Source organism: Glossina fuscipes, unplaced genomic scaffold (assembly GCF_014805625.2).
Source record: "Glossina fuscipes isolate IAEA_lab_2018 unplaced genomic scaffold, Yale_Gfus_2 28, whole genome shotgun sequence".
Classification (NCBI taxonomy): Eukaryota; Metazoa; Arthropoda; class Insecta; order Diptera; family Glossinidae; genus Glossina; species Glossina fuscipes.
The window spans coordinates 4,966,475-4,987,409 of NW_023998423.1; the positions used below are offsets into that span (position 1 = coordinate 4,966,475).

The 20,935-nt window shown below is 34.7% G+C and overlaps 1 pseudogene; it reads left to right on the top strand.

Moving 5' to 3' along the window:
• Positions 1 to 16,339: 16,339 nt before the first annotated feature.
• On the top strand, positions 16,340 to 17,457 carry LOC119636302 (annotated as a pseudogene).
• Positions 17,458 to 20,935: the final 3,478 nt, after the last annotated feature.

Genomic DNA, 20,935 nt, shown 5'->3' on the forward strand with positions numbered 1-20,935 from the left:
AAATTCTCATTAGTTTTTGATCGCATCACAAAGAAAACTTAATTTCGCTCTATATATATATAGTCTTTGCAAAATTTCCTCTTCCATTAGGTAAATATCGTGAAAGTAAAAATTTTTTTTTGGTTGAAACTCAATCAATATTGAGAAGAAGAAATTGCAATCAACGCAGATTTGGGTATCGTCGGCTTGAATAAATAAATATGTATGTAAAAATGAATTCATATACGGATGCATACAATTACAAAGTAAAGACTACATGTCTGCCATGTTATTTGTCATCGCATGACAATTTTATTGGTGGTTTTTAACAAGAACTCAGCAACACCCCGTACATAATATTCATCAGACATTTGCATTTCAATGTTACGTTCACATATGAAAAGCAGAAGAAGAAGAAGAAGAAGAAGACGACGAAGAAGAAGAATAAGTACGGATAGATTTCAGAATAGAAACCGTAAATCGAAAAAAAAGGAGATATATTTGTGTGAAGGGAGCGGAGTGAAGGGGAGAAGACAACTTGTACTTACTGGTATTATACCACAGGATGGTTTTAAGGTATCGAACATTCATCATCCATTGCAATGGATTGCATGCGAATCAAATAACCACACGCATATCGGCGCACATAAACACACACACAAATTATACAAATGCTTCTTTTTGCCTACATATGCATTGCATAGGTGTGCAATTTTTTACCATGTTGTCCAAGTTGAGAGAGTTCTGTTTGAGTTCGGACAAAAAAAAAAAAAAAAGAAAAAGGAAAAAAAAAAAGTAAAAAGTAAAGGGGTCCGGAAAAAAAACACATGGGTGATATGGGTGCTTTAAATATTTGCAGTAGGTTTGTTATTACCATTGTTGCAGTTGTTATTTTTGTTGTTGTTGTTGTTGCCGTTGCTGTTATTCTTGTTTTACTTGAAATTTTAATGGTAGTCTTAGTTTTTCTGTTATCGAGCTTTGTTTTTTTTTTTTTTGCTTATTTTGCTTCTCTCCTAATATTTGTTGGTTGATTGCACAAGCAAACGAAACCGCAAGTTGATGGACAGTTTGAGGTTTTTGGTGTGGCAAATAATCTATCGAGGCAAACAACAACTGAAACTAAAATGAAAAAAAATGTTTTTTTTTTTTTTTTAAATAAAACGCAAACTACTACTAACTTTGATGGAAAAGGTAAAATAGCCCGAGACTGGTATGCAAAATAAAGTTAATAACAAAAACAAAAACAACAACAACAACGAGAACAAGAGAAATAACATTTGCAGATACACTTCAACATACGTAGATAAAGTTGAAAACTTTTTTTTTTTTTTTTTTGTCGTTTCTAATTATCCAGAATGTTTCATGTTATATGTTATGTGTGTGTGTGTGTATGTGTGTGTGTGTGTGTGTGTGTGTGTTTAGCAACTGAGGGAATGAGTGAGCGTATGAGTGCGTTTATTCAAGAATGCTTGCATGTTCTAACATAAATAATTGTTTAGATCTACTACGTATAGTATTTGCTGTATGGGAAAAGTAAAAAAGTAAAGGAAAAAACTTAATATTTTTATATATTTTACTCCCCGGTTGATGATGATTATTTAGTTTGTTTTTAAGTATGGCCGGGTTCTTAATTATGCAAATAGACATGTTAGGCGAAACATTTTATAAAAATCTATTTATAAAAAAACAAACCAGAAGACACTTTTTATTCCTGCCAACGAAACGCTAATCAATTTTTCATATGAATGTAGATCAAAAGGGGAATAAAATGGCAAAAACAGGTCTTTTTTAATACAAGAGAAAAAAAAAAAAAAACAAATTAATTAATAAATAAGAGGAACATACAAACAATCAAAAAAAAAAAAATTTAATTTCAGTCGCTGAGGTAAGCATTATTAGAAGATTTCCAAAGGGTATCGAAAAATCTATTGAAAAGAACCCGATTTTACTAAAAGCATATTGTCTTCGAACTAGCAGAACTACATGTAAAGACCACATTCCACTGTCGGCCTGGCTCCTTGGGAATTACTTAATTACACACACTTTTTCTTATGGAGGAAAGATGTGGAACAAAGTCCCCCGCGTCTTTGCGCTGCAGGCCGTTTTAATAAAAATATTGCAAGGGAGAAAAGAAGAGAATTTGAAGAATTTTGAAGAGTGGACTAGAGGGGAGGTGCTACGTTACGCTACTTTATCAGTTATTATTATTAATCTTCTCTCGCTTTGAATTGGTCGAGTTACGTACCACAAAAACGTTGCCAAGTCAATCAAATCACTCCTACGTAATTCGAACCTATTAGAGACTATCATTGCCATGAATGCTGACAACAGCAGATGACGCAACTGAGCGTCAAAACTGCCAGAATTTATCGACAACATGAACACGCACTTTTTCAACGCAATGATTGCTTCTCCTTACCGAAAAGGCACGAAAAGCATTAACTGCCCTGGACTTGAATTTCCTACCTCTCACTGAATGCTGAATGCTTTCCATCCTTATATTCAGTCTAGGCAGCGCTTTCCTTCCACCACACCATTCTACACCATTTCGTGGGAGATGCTCGGCTTCTTATTGCCTAACTCTTCGGCAGCCGTCCGCACTGCTAGGCATTAACTTATTATCATAACCTATAGTGTCATTGCTAGACATTACACTCTGTATATTGTCCGATCAGCCGTTCGGCTGTCGTGAGACGATTCCTGAAAAGGCGAGCTGTCCCTTTGACATGGAATTTCCGGATTTTCCCAAAGACGTAGAAGATAATCCCTAACAATGGATATCTATTGGATTCTATAGACGGATATCTATCTATATTGATTCTATTCTATGACATCTTGCATATATAGATTTTTTTTAATAAACATTTACTTCTTTAATAAAGCGGAGAGACTTCCTTCTTTCGAAGCGGGTGCTTTCAAGCTTTCCAAGCTATATTGTAATATTTATTATAATTTTTTTCAACTCATCAAGTTTACGATGCAAATACTATTTCGTAAACGAATCAGTGGCATCATCTTTGCACGCATAAGTTATTATTAATGGCGGGGGCAAAACGTGCCGCGACCTAGCAACATTCCTAATCCTCCAGTTTTAGGACTTTTATAAATAACGCCATCTTTCTTGGATTGAGGCACGATATCGTGGTCGGACATTGCAAGACGCTCGTCAAACATATGTTGTCTGGATTTGCAGATGGCCTCACATTCGCATAGAATATGCTGGGAAGACTGCCTCACCTGAGGGAACCTGAGGGAATTATGACCCGTGTAGAAGCCCGTGATTAAACGTAGATAGGCTTCTTCTTAGTGTCAGTAGTTTATGGAAGAGTTTATGCGTCCGGTGGTCTTTCACATTGCTTTCAGCAGGAAATCGATTTCTTCTGCATCCATTGCGCTATCAGCCTGTTAATATGGCTTCTTGATACGTCATAGAAAATTCGTAAGTGTAAATGTGGGCAAATAATGGCACTCTGGTGCGACAACAAAAAGACCGCCTTGCAGCCGTCCCTCAATGAATTGGTAATGACTCCTAGGCTTCCTTTTGAATTCTTTGTGAAAATCTTCGCATTTAACTTTTAAAATAGTTTTGGAACAACAGGAATTTGACTGAATGTTTACTAGATGCGGTCTTTAAATAAAATCCTACACAAACTTGTTTCAGAAAAATTTCATACTAAACTTCACTTCTTTGCAGCGCTTTTCATTGATCTGATAATCGTTTAACTACGATTGCTATCACGAGTTAATAAAGAGTTGTGTGATATAAAGCCTTTGCACGACCGATTCGAAGTCTTGATTATATAATGCATCACGTTTGGATCCCCTTTCCAACTTCTAGGCATTTTCTTTAGAAGGACAGGAACACGGTTTTTATTTAACGATATATTTATTTATTATTTACAATTAATTGCTCTGTGAAGCAAGGTCTACATGTTAATTCAATCCAAAATAATTCCATTTTGAAAATGAGCCTAAATTCTAAAAAAAATTGCCATAGTTTATTTTAGCAATTCATCCAAAGCGATCCGTAAGTAATGAAGGCGTTAAAGAATTATCATAAAACTGCCGCACGCAAAGAGTTCGCGTTCAACCCGGATTAGCCCCCGTTCCTCGATCATGATTTCGAAATGCAGAGCTGACTTTACAAAATGCCTGCAACGATAGCATAATGACTTAGATGGAAAAATGGCAAAAGATTATCGATTATTAATCGATTCTAATAAAACTCACTTAGGACTTAATGGCCAAAATCAACTTACTTTCCCACTAATCTCTTCGCTTACCTAATTCGTTTCTGAAAAACAAATTGTTACCCAAAAAATAAAAAGACGAAGAAAAGCTATTAAAGTCGCTAAGAAAGTATGTGAATGGATTGGAAGGAAAGGCAGTAGAATAACAATATTCAGGGCAGCTTTCATTAAACTTATATTTGAGTAATAAAAAAAAAAAAAAAAAACTATTTTTCAAAAACGGTAAACAACAGCTGTAGCCAGAGCCGGAGCCACTCTCGCGAGACGTCTTTTAATCCAAAGAAAGCCAATCGTTCGTTAAAACCGGTACCGCCATAGCTATTTTGCCCTCATATCGCGCTACGGGAAAAAGGCATTTTAAGCCTCAGGTACTCATTAGTTGCTATACGGCTATGTTTGCCACACCAACAACCATGTTTTCATACTATTCTTGACTACTCAAGACGTCAGTTGCTCCGTTGACTCCAAAAAAAAAAGGACTCAGCTTTTCTCAAAAGAGGTATTTCGGCTTGCAGTTCCTACCAGTTCAGAGTAGTCCAGCCAAAAATTGTTTAAGCATAACTTTCCTTAAAAAAAAAAAACCTTTCAAAAGTTTCCAAATGTTTTTTTTTTTTAAAAAGACTTAAATTCTAAGAAATTGTTCGCAAAAAGTAATGAAAAAAATCCACTCAATAAATTAATTATTAATTTACTTTTAATGATAGAGTTTTAAGCTTCGCCAAGGGAACTTAGCGATCGTTGTTGAATCACTTGACATTGCACATGATTGAGCGGATTAGATCGTAAGTAAGGAACTTTGACAGATTTCTGGGAAAACAATTTTCGCTTCAACAATGCCGTTTTCCGTAAGAAATTCTGGAACTCTATCAGCTCTCCCAGATAAGTTAGGCTATAAAGGATGTTTCTGCACTTATCGCCAATGACATGGTAAGTACCTTGCCTAGGGGCTTTAAAAACCTTAACAATTTTTGACAATAATTTTCTGAGAAAATTTGGGCAAAAATATTTTTATTTCTTTTATTTTTAAAATTTTTTTTTTTTGTTAATTTAAACATCGAAACTAAACACTTTTTCTTCAAACGTTAAAAACTCCAAGCAACCATTATGTTTAAATATCAAACTGCAGCAAACCTAAAAAAGGTAAAAAAAAACAATAAAAAAAAAATGGCGGCTGCCATTCAACGCTAAACAATAACAACAATAACAAAACGTTTGAGTCAAAATCAACATGCAAAAGCGTTTAGCTTATGTGCACAGCCAAGCTCCCACGCCTTCAAAACGACGTAACAACAATTTAAACAAAAAGCAAAAAAAAATAAATAAATAAAAAAAAGTAAAAATAAAATTCAAGACATATGTTTAGGTATCCAGTAAGACAACCACAACAGCGCCAACAGAAAGGAAAAGAATAAATGATGAATGAAGATAACGAGAACGCGACGAAGGAGGGGTGGTTGGGGACAAGAGTTGATTGTCTACATAAAAGTGGCAGACAGATAGGCCAAGAGAAACCAAAGCGAGTCGAGCCAAGCCAAACCAAGCCAAGCCAAGCCAAGCCATGCAGGCCAGGCCATATTCATCTGATATAACTTGGCTTGAGCTAAGAGATGGTGGTTAAAAGTAACAAAAGAGTGAAAAAAAAAGAAGAAAAAAAAAAAAAGAAAAAAGCAACAAGACCACTGACAAGTAAAGACCCAATGCATGTAAAAATGCTTATATGAATTTATGTATGTAGGTATGCATGTAAGATTTTGTAGGTAGAAACAGACAAATTGACAGACAGACAGATAAATTTTGTGAAATCGTGAAATTTATACTATGGCAGGCAGACTATATATATAAATATATATATATATGTGTGTGTATGTAAATGTGTATATGTATAAACATCAAGTTACCTATACAGGCGAGGTTACATGCCAACGAGGCTCAAGGGCCAAACAGTCAACTAACTAAGCAGCCAACAAAACCAACCAACCAACCAACCAACCAACGAACTAACCAGCTAGCCAGCCAGCCATCCAGTCAGCCATTCACACAGCGGGAAACAAGTCAGGCAATTCAAGCCATGACAGCAAGCGTACAACAAAGTCAGTAACTAATAAAACGTGCAAAGATTTTCAAAAAACGATAAGGCACCAATGGATGGATGGATAGATGTGTTTTCTTACATTTTCAAGCACATGCACACACATACATACATACATACATACATACATACATACATACAAAATGAACTTGAAGGCTTAGCAACCATAACTTGCCATGTCTCTTGCGTCGCTATGTATTGTTATTGTTGTTTTCACAATACTAAGACGCCATTTTTCGCGAAGAGTTTGAGGTTGTATATGCATCTTAGAAAAAAGAGACAAACGAAAAAAGAAAAAAAAAAACACCTTCAACTTACAAATACTAGCATCATCATCATCATCATCATCATCATCATCGTCTTATTGTTATCATGATCACAATATGCAATGGCAGCAAACAAAACGAGAACGTATCGTTTTCATAGAAGTCAAAATTAAACCAAATCTCTGTCTGATGCTATTTGAATGGCTTCTCACTGTAAGCTGCATATATAGATGGCGGTTTCGTTCTTCTTCTCGTTGCCATTTGTTGTTATACTTGTATACAATTTTTGCATCGATCACGCCAATCTTAACACAACACCAACGATTTTTCATTTTAATTCTATGCATATAACATGTACAACACGACGAGAACGATTGTAAATAGAAAGGTTGGTACCGCATGATTTCATGCCTTGCCTTCGAGCCTCCCCTAGGACGCGAAAGTGTGTTAACTCCGTTCTTACATTTGTCGCCTTTTCGAAGTATGCATGAGATGCTGTGCAAGATATTGAAACAGTGTAGCAGAATGCGTGCATCTGTCCAGTAACTTGATACTTGACTACGTTGTATATATATATATATATGTGAAAAGATGAAATTTTGGTTTATAGAAAGAAAAGAACATAACCTATACACAATATGTGAAGAATCGAAAATTGAAAAATTTTGAAATAATTTCCTCTGGTAATGACCTATAAGTAAAGACAAATGTGTGATGATGGTATGTATGATAGATGGCTGCTTTTTTTTGTGTAGAAAATATTTAATACATAAACGAAAGCTAGCTGTACTATGCCGCTCAAGGCAGCCTTCGCTGCACTTCCCAGTCAAACTTTGACTTACTCACTAAAGACGTCCAAGGTCGCTCATCTTGATCGAAATCAAATGTTGAAGGTATCCATTTCACTTATTCCACGCTCATCCATTCACAGAGACATTAGAAGCTGAATAGCTCCTGCTTTAGGAGAGTCCCCACATCAAACTTGATTTCCAAAAGCTTATTTTATACATTAATTGCTTATGACTGCGTGCATTCTAATCGGAACCCATATATCACCTGCACTTATCTTAGCCCGAAAATTTGAACTTAAATAAAAGTGTTTCTGTTATGCAGATTTTATTCAAGGACTCCCCATGCATGCGTCAACTTGAATATGTAACGCTTTTCAAATGTTAGTTTATCGGATCCGGGAGTCGTGAGTTTTTGCGTACTCCTTTATCACTGAACAGTAGGATCTTCCGTGATAACATAACAGGATTTGGCAATAAATTTCACGGCATAAGCTTAAAGGAAGCAACAGAAAATGAGTGATTTATGAAATAATTCCGTGACTTTCCTAACAATTTCTAGCTATCTCGTAGCTATCGATATCATGATATAAAGTTTATTGCTCAAGTTCATCAGGCTATTGCAAAGAGATCGTTTGAACAGGATCTTAATTAAATTAAAGAAAATTGCAAATAAAATTTAATTACGATTTTCCTTTGATAGTCGTGTTAGATGATGAGTATCCAAGATTCGCCTCTAAGCTGGAATTTCATTCTTTTTTTATAGCTTCATTTGTTCGTATTTATTATTATTATTGTTGTTATTGTTATTGCAAACATAATTGAAGTTCATGTTTATGCTTTTATCCCTTTTCTTTGGACTTTTTGCAGATGTATTTTTTTTTTCTGTTTTGCTTCATTTTCTACACATATATATCTGACTGATCTGAGTTTATATTTCTCTTCTCGTAACCGAAAAAAATAAAGCAAAAAAAAAAAAAAAAATTGTTGTTGTTTATTACAGCATAGCATGATTTAAGATTTCCTTTTCATCGTACGTACATCTGTGTACGTTTCCTTGAAATCATTCAAGACAACAACTCTTGTGTACTGAGTGACTAAATAACTAACTGATTCTTCTCTGCCACAGCCATTAGGCCAAAAAGTCAACTAGTCAGGCGTAAAGTATTCGTTTTCAAACAATAAAATTGCACACAAATGCTCGTATATCTGTATATATATATATATATATATATATATATATATGTGTGTGTGTATATATATATATATGTGTGTGTATATATATATGATCGTGCGTGTATGTGTATGTGCTATATAATTTATTTTCCAGAATTATTGCATACCCATCCATATACATATATATACGCATACATATAAATATATATGGTATATATATGTATGTATGTATATGTATATATATATATATATATATATATATATATATTTCTTAAAATCAAAAAAAAAAACAAAAATGCATTCAAGCACAAAAAGAGAAATACATCGTTACAACAATATAAAGTGATTAAGAATTATACTCTCATTAATTATTATGATGACGACTTTTTGATAAGTTAACAAGAGCTACTACATATATATATGCGCGTGGTTTAATGAAAAAAAAATCTGTTGTTACGTTAATAAAAAGTTGCAATTAATTACTTCACTTGAAAATAAATATATTCTACAGTTAGCTTAGCGCAACTAGAAATAATTTAGTCTCATTGATTCAATGCAGCTTCCGAATAAATGAAGCCCAGAGTAAATACCGAAATACGGACATTAAAATAGTTATTTAATTTTCTGGGAACTATTTTCAAAATCTAATTTCCTAAGTAAAAGTAAATTGAGTTTGATCTTCTTCCCTTTACTGGATAGTAAACGCTGCGATTTTATTTAATCAAACTGAACAGTCTCCATTGCCATTGCTATATACCTTTCAGAAATCATAAGTGAAAAATTAAAATTGAAAAACTGATTTTCAAAAGCTAACAGTGTTCAGCAAAGATCAAAACAAACGGTAATAGGAGGTGACAAGTGTGTAACACCTGTCTCTGCAAAATCCTTCACTTTTGTCCAACTAATCGAAAACAGATTTTAATATATTAGGGGCCACTGTTCAATGCTGCTTATCGAAGTTTGGAGGATGCGAAGAGTGTAGTGTTGCTTAACGAGGATCGGAGGATGTTGAGACTATTGTAGCTGATCTACTCAATTCGGGAGATATGGGGAGGAGCTCATATATTTTGTCTCATAGCACGCACTTAAGGCTTACGCAAATGGACGGATGGACGAAACAAATCTTAATGAACGGACATATTTTCAGGCCGGGGCCTTTTCCTAGCCGGCCCTACCTAATGGCCACCTCTAGCTCACTCCGAATTTGGGTCCAAGGAACCCTCCTCTCAAATTAAAAAAAAAAAAACTATATTTTATTTCATTTTTCCTTTATTACATGTTATTCAATATTTATATAACACAAATAAATCGCTTTTATATAAAAATATAATTAATACAAATATATGTATGGCCGAACGTATATGTACGTTTTTTATACTTAGCTACTTTGCAGTAAGTCATCATAAATTGCATCGAAGCATAGACCGCGTGTAGTACATGAAGCTTCATAGTCAAATCGCATAAATTCATCCGCATAATCCATCTCACACATACACACATTACATATATTGATAATAGGGTGCTTTGTAGTCAACAGCAATAGCAGTTTATTTCAAACACATAGAGTTTAATGCAAATGCAAAGAATGATTAACAAAATCTTGGAATTTCACTTTTTTTTCTTCTGTTATTCTTTTTCCCTTTTTCTCTTAACATATAAAGTATGTGTGTGTGTGTGTGTGAATTTATTATTTAATTATTTTTGGGGATTTTGGGGATTTTGGTGGTTTTCAGAATATCACTTGAATAAAACTTTAAAGCTTTATCTTTCTCCACGCTCGCCCGTCTTTTTTCCTGACATTATATCATCTTTTTTTTCTTCTCTTTTCCTTTCCTTTTTTTTTTTCTCCAGTTTTTTTCTTATCCACATGTAATCTCACTCATAGCTAGCTGCTTTCACTTCATTTTTCCCCAATTTTTCTGACCAAATTAAATTTTTCACAGATTAGCATATACACTATATAATGTTTTTCGATTTTAATCTTTCTACAACTTGTTTTCTTTTTGAAGCTAGAAGCCTCTTTTTTTGAAATTTGTCTGCGTAAAATCCATAAAATGTATTAGAACTCGTCATCGCTGACCGTCGGTCACCTTTTTCTTTCGCTTTTCTTTCTTTTCGTCGAACAGCTTGGCATTCTTCTTCGAACACACTGCTAGTTAGACAATGCGGTTCGCTGCGGCAATCCTATGATAAGCACATTTTTAAGTGCTTATTTAAGAGTCTAATTACCGTACGAATCATTCCGTCCTTGCATGAACCTTGGAGGCAACTTATAGAAACATGACAAACATTTTTACACGCCTACCCATCTATGTTCATAAAATATAGGGAACTTTTTTAAAATTTTGGCTCATCTTCGAAATACGCTTAATTTCGCCTGAATTAAGAAATGACTCAATGCTTCTTTCCCATTATTAAGGGTTTTCCACCTTTCAAACGCGCAGAAGCGTGCCTTGATGGGATGAAGATTACCAAAGCCTTCTTCGACTTCGGTCATTGTGGGCCTAATAGGAGTTCTCTTTTCCTTAAGAAATTCCCTATTAAGTGAGTAAAATGGTTCGGTGTGGCTAGACGATCGTAAAGAAAAAATTTTATCTTTATTTTCAAAAATGTGTTAAGTTATGAGAGTCACTTTGCATTCCCCACAACAGGAATGATAACAAAAATCTTTTGGAAAGCATTTTTTTTTATCTGTGTGAATGGTCGGTCACAATCTGAGGTAGATGAGCCACAAGATAGTTTCGCTCCATGAATTTTTCATTTGAAAATTTCACTAGTACTAGGATATCGTGAAGTAATTTTTGGCGTTAAGGAATCGAAGCGGTAAATCGTTTAGGCAGGGAAAAAAATATATTTGCTAATACCCGGTTAATAAAACAAAATCTGAGAAGAAATATTGTTTACAAATGGAACCTAAACCTTGCAATGTAAAGCTCAAAGAGCAAATCCACCAGAGCAGCCGAAAAGGCAAGAACAGCGACTACTAAGTCACTGTTCGCGGATTCAAATCTCAAGTGCGGTAGACTGTCTTTGATCGTAGCTTACCGATTGGGCAGAAACGCACTAGACAGCCGTCAACAGCTTCCCATTTTTTCCTCTTTCCGCTGTGCTTTCTCAGGATAATGTTAAAAAAAATGAACGAAAAAAAAACAAAATTCATATGTTCATTAATTCATTCGAGATATGTTGTTGCAAATATGTTGTCTTAAATATTCTTATCTAACTATAATTAAGAAAACAAGCAAAAATAACAAACAAACTTGACCACAGGCTAAGAAGTGCAGAAAAAAGGCAACAAAGTTTGCGAATGACAGGTGATATTGTCGAGATAGCAGAAAAAATCAACAATAGAATTTATTAACGGTGATGATGTGTTGCCGTTAATGAAATTCCAATTAATTAACAGCAACTGTATATTTATTTAGAAAAAACCGAAAAGAAAAAAAAAAAGTAAAGAAAACAAGCCGAGCCACACATGTGCCACAGAAGAAATTTGGTGGGCAGACTGCATGCACAATAGTTACCCCGTGGCTTTCGAGCATATATTCGTATATAATATTTTATGCAGATCTTAAGGAATCCGCCTTCGTTTTTGTTGCCTCTTCTATATATGTGGCTCTATCTCTCTATCGCAGAACGTGATATATTCCTGCACCATTTAGAGCAAACTTTTCCCCTCTTTTTTTTTTTTGTTTTCTTATTTCCGCGGAACATGACAGGAAACCAAAACAAAAAATTTAACAAACAATTTCTACATAGAAAGGCAATTCAACTTTTGCATATGTGGGTAGGAATATTAACAGTGAACATAAAATGTATTCGTATAAGAGTGAAATATATTTGAAATAAATCATTGAAGGCCTTCAAGTGGAGCCTTTATAATGTGGGAGTTTTCATCAAAAATTTTCCCTCAACTGCTATGTAAGCAGTTTGAGAAAGTCTTAAAATAAATTCTTAAATGCAACTTGAAACTTGGTCAAATCCGTAGCATGATCAAGATTAGCAGACAAAATAAAATCCTACTATTATCAAGCAAAACTGTTCGCCTGCACTCTACAATTTTGAATTCATTTTAATCTTCATTTCACTTTTCGTCGTAACAACCAAACCAAAAATGACGCTTTGCTTCCATGTAAGTTCGTACTTTTCAAAAGAATCCTTGGAATATGGAACGAGATCAAAAAATAGGCCTTTATGACTCAATTTTGGCGCAGTTAATATTTGTGTCTTGCAAACCGAGTTTCATCATCAAGTATAAGGGGTTGATTTTCGTAGGAACTTTTCTATATACTTTATTTCTTACCCTTTTTCATGTGACCCAATCAATCAGAAGATGCCTCGTATTCGTACAACACTACGACGGTCAGAAGGAGGTGAGTAAAGAAAAAAAATATACCAAGGTATACGCAGGTTTAGTGGATGCGTGCCTAATCCGACTGAGCATTTCACCCAAGCGTCGACCAAAGTAAATATTACCGCACAGAGGTTTGAATCCGCGGTCACTAAGTTGATAATGACGATTCTTAGCTACTCGGCAGCCTGTACAAATATGGGAGCGGGCTCAAAAAATTGACTCGTCTGGCACAAAGCTTTCAAATCGGCTTTATATAGCAACATATTAGTAATCAGTGACTTTTGAATTTGAAATTTTTTTTATATAACACTTTTTTCAAAATAAGGAGAGCCACCTTGAAAACGGTACGAATAGACAGGCTTTACAACCATTTCTTGATGCCAAATATGATTCTTTCTAAAGTTCCCCTCAGTATTGCATATATCCGCACAAACTTAATATGTGCAGCAACACAAGTTGCGCTGAGTATAAATATTGATTAAATACATTTTCAATCTTTATACAAAGGGGAAGGAGAGGTAAAAAGTGGAAAAATGATCAAAAATCCCATCTAATACTTAAAATAACTGAGAAGTTTCCAATCTGAACATGAGAATAAAGATGAGGTCGCTTGTCCAAAAAATCAGGGGAACTGTTTGTGCGTGCGTTGATAGGTATTCACGGGAATACTGGTTCATTTCGAGCCGCAGCCGTTGTTGGACAATCGTTTTAAAAATTCGATGGGAATGTTTTCGTGAAAATAGATAAGAAAATGATTATCGAGCAGTCATTAAAAGGGAGTATGCGTACACTAATTACGCACGAATTGACAGAATCATCTTTCACGGTGATATAATTATATAGCTAAACGGCGACCTGGCCGTACCAACTTAGGTGATGATAAAGGTTAGAAACGACCGAGAACGAATAATCACTGGTGAAAACATCGCCCAAATTCACCAAATAGTGTTGAATGACCTTCGAATTCAGGCAGGAAAGAGCTGCTATCTCTTGATTAACGAACGGATTTGTTACATATTCAGTCAAGACTTGAAGGACGTGAGATAGGTCGCCGCTCTTTGCGTGTCGCACATAGAAATGTTACAAGTGATTAGCTCTAGTGGCAAAAATGCATGACTTGAAGCTCAAACTGCTGCCACACTCACCATATTCTCCAGATCTAAACCTTAACCTTATTGTCTATTGACAAATGTCAAAAGAAATGTTCGAAAGAAAAACATTTGTTCATCGTGGACATTGAGGAGTTCGATGAATAATAGAACGCCATTGAACTGAACGAACCTAAGGTTACTTATGTAAAAAGATTTCAAGGAGATTTCAAGCAGAAGATGCCCTATCAAAATCGTTATAAAATCAAGACAGAATCATTTCATGATTAATTTTTTCCGTAATCTTGCCATTTGAGAAAACCACTCTCAGTTTTATGCTCAGAAGGTGCTACCAAATAACCGTTAAAGGTTTCGTTTATATTACATGGAAGCGGAATACATTCTCCAGCACCTGTGTTTCATTTGCGTAAGCCATAGCATAAAATATAACAAAATCATTTTGGCATTTTGAAGACTCCCCCCGTTGTACCGCATGCATAAGGAAACCATAATAATGGAAAACTTTTCCTTTTTATAGACAGCCATTCTTTCCTCTAGCAATTGAAGGCAATTTCCAAAAAAAATTTTTCAAATGTGGCCAAAAGTAATTTTTCGGCTTTTTTGTTTTTTTTTTTTTTTTTTTTTTATTTGGCAAAGCTAAAAAGCAATAGAACGAACATTTTTGCAGATGATGGTGGTCTAGCACGCAAAGTCAAAATGCATACATACATACATCGCTGTAAAGTTGTAATAGAATCTAAAGCCAGTGCACAATATATTCTATTGTTTGTTTATAATAATAGTTTAGAGCATGTGTAGGTAACGGAAGTACAAGTTTATATAAATTTATAGTTTGGAAGCGTGTTAGCAGAGAGATAAAGCAATAAGATGAAAACCACAAAAACAAAAAAAAACAAAAAAAAACCAACTTTAGCTAGTAAATCTCGGCAATTAAACTATCAAAAAAAAAAAAGATTTGTTTTTAAAAGTCCGAGATACACATGCACATGCACACCATATATGGGGTTAAAGCAATACTTGGCAGCTGATATTTTTTTTTTGGAAGCATCGCAATTTCTAGCTTATGCGCACACGTACATACGTACGTACACACGAACAAATATGTACAGACACTTTTACTTAACAACACAACACAACACAACACAACAACCTTTGCCACAAAGCCCTATTATTATGAATGCAACCCTATGACAGTGGACGACGATTGATAGTCATACGGACAGACAAATGAGCTGACTGAGCGGAAGAGAAACGTTTATATGAATGGATATATACTACGTAGGTTTATGTAAAAGTGATGTTAAAATCATTGTACAAGTAAAATGTACGTTTTTTAATCGAACAGACAGACAGACAGACAGATAACCGACATTTTTATTTTATCGGTTTTTTTTTTTTTTTTTTTTTTTTTTACTTTATAAACAACACAAAAATTGTTCAACTATAATTCTCTTCGCAAAACCGTTTATTATCTTTCAGAGAGCATGATCCTTTTCTTTACACACAAACAAATGCGCATACACACACGCACACACTATTATAATCAAGCACCTCGAACATATATAATCCAAAACCCCATATATCACTGGTGTAAAATTCCGTCACGTATCAATCTGCAAATTGCTTTTAAGAAATGTAGTCATACACAAACACACACACACACATATATATATGGCCATGCATTGCCTCACAACTTATTCTATTGAGTGTGTATGTGTATGCGGACATTGTTTTGTTATATGAAAATTTATGAAACCTTTTGCATATACGTATTTATTATGATCGGTTGGTATTGTTTTTTTTTTTGCTTTTTTCTTCTTTTCTTTTTTTGTGGGCTTAAGATCAATTCATAAATCAAATACACTCGAATCGATTTCGTTCGCGTTCTGTGGGGCGGTATATAAATTTAAATTTTTTTTTTTTTTTTTTTTTTTATTATTTATATGCATTTGTCAAGAAAATTGATTAGATTCCTTTTCGATATTTCTGATGAATACTCGATGTATTTTTTTTTATTAAGAAATCCTATAAGTCCTGATAAAGAGTCTTTTTAAATTCAAAAAAAGAAAAAGTTTCATAAAAAAACGTATAATTAATAAAAGTTTTTGCGAAATTTAAAACAAAAAATATTTTAATTAAATATGTGTAACAATCACTAACCATAAACATACAATTTGATGTCTGTGGCAGACATCATAGTGCAAATACTTCGCATCATCGGAACAAAGAGCATAAACAAAGTCCAGATGCTGTCACAGTTTCCGTCTTCATGTTTATCGTCTTAAACGAGATGATGAGATGAAAATATTGCGCATCGTATTTGGTTGAATGCTAAAGCCTTGCAAACGTCAAGTCATTCATCAAATAGTACAAACCGCGCTATTAGAAACCCAAGGTACCGATGATGTCTCATGGCCTGGCCTGCGCGTCAAGGCCTTTATGACTGGTGATTTACCCAACGAGCTTATCCAATTGTCGGACAAAATCATTTTAAATTCATCAGCGTTTTCGGATCATCGTGCAGTCTTTAAAGCTAATCGCACAAGGTTAATGGATTACATCGATCGCCTGGATTATTACGATGGGCCTGACATAGCAAATATAGCCTTTTGTATCTATTGTACGAGATTCTTTTGCAATTTTTAAGAAATTTGACGTCAACACTTCAGCCATCAAGTACTTATCGAACAAGTCAACAATAGGGAACAGGATTATGAATTTGCAGGTTTTAGTTAAAGAAGCCATCGATGTAGTCAGTGTTGGAGAATTTAGTGCGTTATCTACAAGTGACTCGTAAGAAGGCTCGCGAGTCTTATATTGAAAGTGAATTAATTTATGCCTATGCTCAAACTGGTTGTACAATTGACTTTGAAGAATTTCTTTCTGGACCCAATCATGCAGATAAAGAAAAAATTTGAGATCGCTGTTTTAGCGATGGCATGCACGATGCCGCTAAATTGTTAAACAATAACGTTAGCAATTTTGCCCGTTTAGCCATTACGTAGGTGTATATGAAAGAATTCCAAGACGCTGTAGATTTGGCTCACAAAACTAATTCGACTCGTACTTGGAAGGCGATGTGTTTTTGCCCAAGTCTATGCAGAGGAATTTCATTTGGTTCAGATGTGGCGCATGCCGATAGATTGGAAGATCAACTCTTCTTTAGGCGTGGAACGCGCTGACATGGTCTTATTTACTGAACTGGCCATTCTTTATTCGAAATTCAAGCCCTCTAAAATGCGGTAGCACCTTGACCTGTTTTGGTCTCGTGGAAGGTGTTACGAGTTGGCAAATCTACTCATCCCTGGTCCGAATTAATATTCCTTTATGATAAGTGCGAGGAGTAAGATAATGCTTTACTGGCTATGACGGCTCATCCAACCGAAGCTTGGCGTAAGGGTCACTTCAACGATGTTATCGCAAAGGTCTCCGTATACATCTTTTAAGCAAAAAGTTTCGGCAGGAACAAGCATATCGTTGGCGCGTGAAATTAGCAGGTCTTACGTAGAGCCCAGCAAAATCCGTCTGGTTTGATGGTTGGCTACTTGCAAAGCTAGAACTTTCGTAGGTAGGGGTCACCCTAAGGCCCCCCTAAGACCACAGGCTTTGGTCTGCTACGCATCTAAATCGATAGATTTCGAAAGATGTCCTTTACACTCCAAAGGCGAAAAGACTTCTACAGATATATTCCGACTTGAATCGTAAAAACTCCGTAATCCATGTCACCTTGCCTCTCGCTTGCTTAAAAACTCCGTAATCCATGTCACATTGCCTCTCGCTTGCTTAAAAAACATTTTTTTTTTTTAGGATGTTGAGTTAAGATATTTAAAAAATATATACTAAAAAATTTTAAAAAAATTTTAGGCGAAAGATTTTAAAATGTTTAAAAAAATAAGAAAGAAATTTCTTCCTCTTCTACTTCTTCTTGTGTTATTCAGCAAATTAACGTCAGAAAATTCGCTGTGTAGGATGTGTAAAAAAGGCCTAATGTGAACACAGGGTTCTTTGTGTGAGCCTTACTAAGGTTGGGGTTAGCTTTGGAATATAATATTATTAATTTATTTTAGTTTTTATTTGATAAGCATTTTTTATAATTTTGCTTCTTATATATGTCCGCCGCGTTACCTTTTTTTTTATAGTGTTTTTAAAATACGCATATTACTTGTCCGCCACGTAAAATGGAACAAGGAGAGCAAGGAATTCATTGTGATGTGTACGATGAAATGTGGTATATGAGTATACAAAGTTATATGATGGAATCGAGAAGGGCGAAGGGAGGGTGGTGGTGGAAGGAAGGGAAAAAAGTGTAAAAGAGAATAGATTCATAAATTGATTGTAAACACTTATAAGGCTTGATGACATGATTTGAAAAAAGTAAGACATCGAAGTAAGCTACTAAATTGCAAGAACGCAAAATGTCAAGAATGCTATGGTCGGGAAGACCGACAAGAGATTTACATACATAGTAAAATAGGAAATGAGAAAAACCTTTTGCTTAAAAAAAACATACTGAAAAAGTGTTTTCGAATATCTACAAATAGAAAGTGTTCTTCTTCTTCTTCTTCTGTTATTTAGCAAATTAACAAACAAAAATTCGCTGGGATATGAAAAAAAATTTTTCTTTTTTTAACCCTTTGCACTCGAGGACTCCGAAGCGGAGCCATTTAAAATTGGTCTTCAAAGTCGAATGCTCCGCTACGGAGACATTGTAAATAATTTGCAGTTCTTAACATGAAAACAAAAACAAATCGTAAAAACTAGTATTCGGGTGTTTCGGTGTTGGTGAAAAATGACGGTCGCGGCTCGCGAATTTCAATACGAGATGAAAAGAAACTTCGAGTGCAACGAGTTAATTCAAAAAAATTTCCATTTAAATTTTCTGAAAAATATTGAGCCAATACGCTTATACTAAAATCCTTATTCAATTGAATTCGATTTGAGTCGAACACGACCCGGAATTTTTCTATAATTTTGATAATTAATGAGTAGGCATAGTATTTTTTCAACATAACAACCGTTAGACAACAATTTGGTTAAAATTATACGAAATTCTTGAGAAAAACATAATGTCTGCAAACGGCAGCTAATGAAACCGTCGACTCGAAAGCAAACACTTTTTTTCTACCAGCCATGCCGCGTAAAGTTTGCTCATGCCGCTGCTCATGTTCTTGTTCTTGTTATTGTTGATGCGCCTAAAGGCAAAAATTTGATTTTAATGTTAAGCTCAAAGAGCCAAAAAACATTTCATGTTCATCTCTTCTTTAATAATACGCTGATTACTAAGGACACAAGATATTAAATATATAAAATAGTTTTTATATAAAATTCGCCCAAGAAAAAAAAGAAAACAAAAATCCGGTTAATTGTTATCGGAGAGTGAGCAGGAATAAAAGAAAATAACGTTGATTGTGCCCAAAACCTATAATATCTGTGTCTCTTAACCAAAATATCGCTTCAAGCATTAACGGAAATGATCCACAATTAAGTTGCAGGAATTTTTTTCTGCTTCGTTTTGATATTTAGTTAAAAAAAAAAAAAAAAAAAAAAAAAAACAAATCCCAAAAAAACCGACTACAAACAAGCGCACCCAAGTTAAATATGCTTTACTGGCAATTAAGCGCATTTATGTTTAATGTTTAAAAAATTCGACCGTACAATAAAATAAGAGATGAACCATTCACAGTTTGGTTAGTTATTCGGCTTTTCTGACGGCAATCCATCAACGCGAAAATCATGGCGTTATGTTTAATGCCAAGCACCCGGCATGATGAGACGATAGATTAAGTTTTTTTTTTCCTCTTTTTTAATATTAATTTTTAAATGTTTTATATGAGTATAGGTGTGCTTTAGTTTGAATGCCAAAAGTGCAGTTAGGTTTAGGATAAACCTTTTTCTAATCTTTATTGCTCTTCACTTTTTTTTCTTTCCGAGAACGTGACTAGCACGCGCTAGAATTTTATAAAATTTTGTGACTTACCGACGCTTATCAGTCATCGCGAAAAATAAGTAGAAAAAAAAACAATTATATATGGACTTTAGTCAAATTTAGAAGAAGAAGACGAAGAAGAAGAAAACAACTGAAGAAAGTGAAAAATGTAGGGAAAATACACTTGGCATCGATTAAACCTTTGACATATACTGTCTGATTAGAAATCCGAAAGCAATTGATCTGTAAACTAAAGTAAAAACCGATAAAACATTCCTTCTGAAAATTATGCGAAAGTAAGAGATGCTTAGGATACAAATACTTTCAAATCGTTTCAGAGTTTCACGCTGATTTGATATATATATTTCACCATGAAACGATATTGCAAATGGTTGCAAAAATCTAATCTCGTCCTTCTTAACGTATGTTTGCTCGCATTCAAATTTCAGCTCACCTATATGCCTAAGAACTACTAAGGGATATTTGCTTACTCCATTGGGATCAGTCGAGAAGAAACATTTTTGTAGATTCGTAATAAGTTTCGGGCCAAATTGTCAGTATTTTCAGGAGCTATTTCATTATTGCAAACATATTTGCGTGCGAGAATTAAAAGCCTGCTCTAAAGTTTCTCACGAAATGTTTTGTTGTTCTAAACAGATAGAAGAGTTTAGTATCTTCCCAATCAAAGAAGAAAATTTTCCTGCGCCTCCGCATCGCTAATCCATATACCTATGAAGTGGAAACAACACCGTTCCCTTTCTCTTGAGAGATAGAAGAGTTTAGTATCTTCCCAATCAAAGAAGAAAATTTGCCTGCGCCTCCGCATCGCTAATCAATATACCTATGAAGTGGAAACAACACCGTTCCTTTTCTCTTGAGAGATAGAAGAGGTTAGTACCTTCCCAATCAAAGAAGAAAATTTGCCTGCGCCTCCGCATCGCTAATCCATATACCTATGAAGTGGAAACAACACCGTTCCCTTTCTCTTGAGATATAGA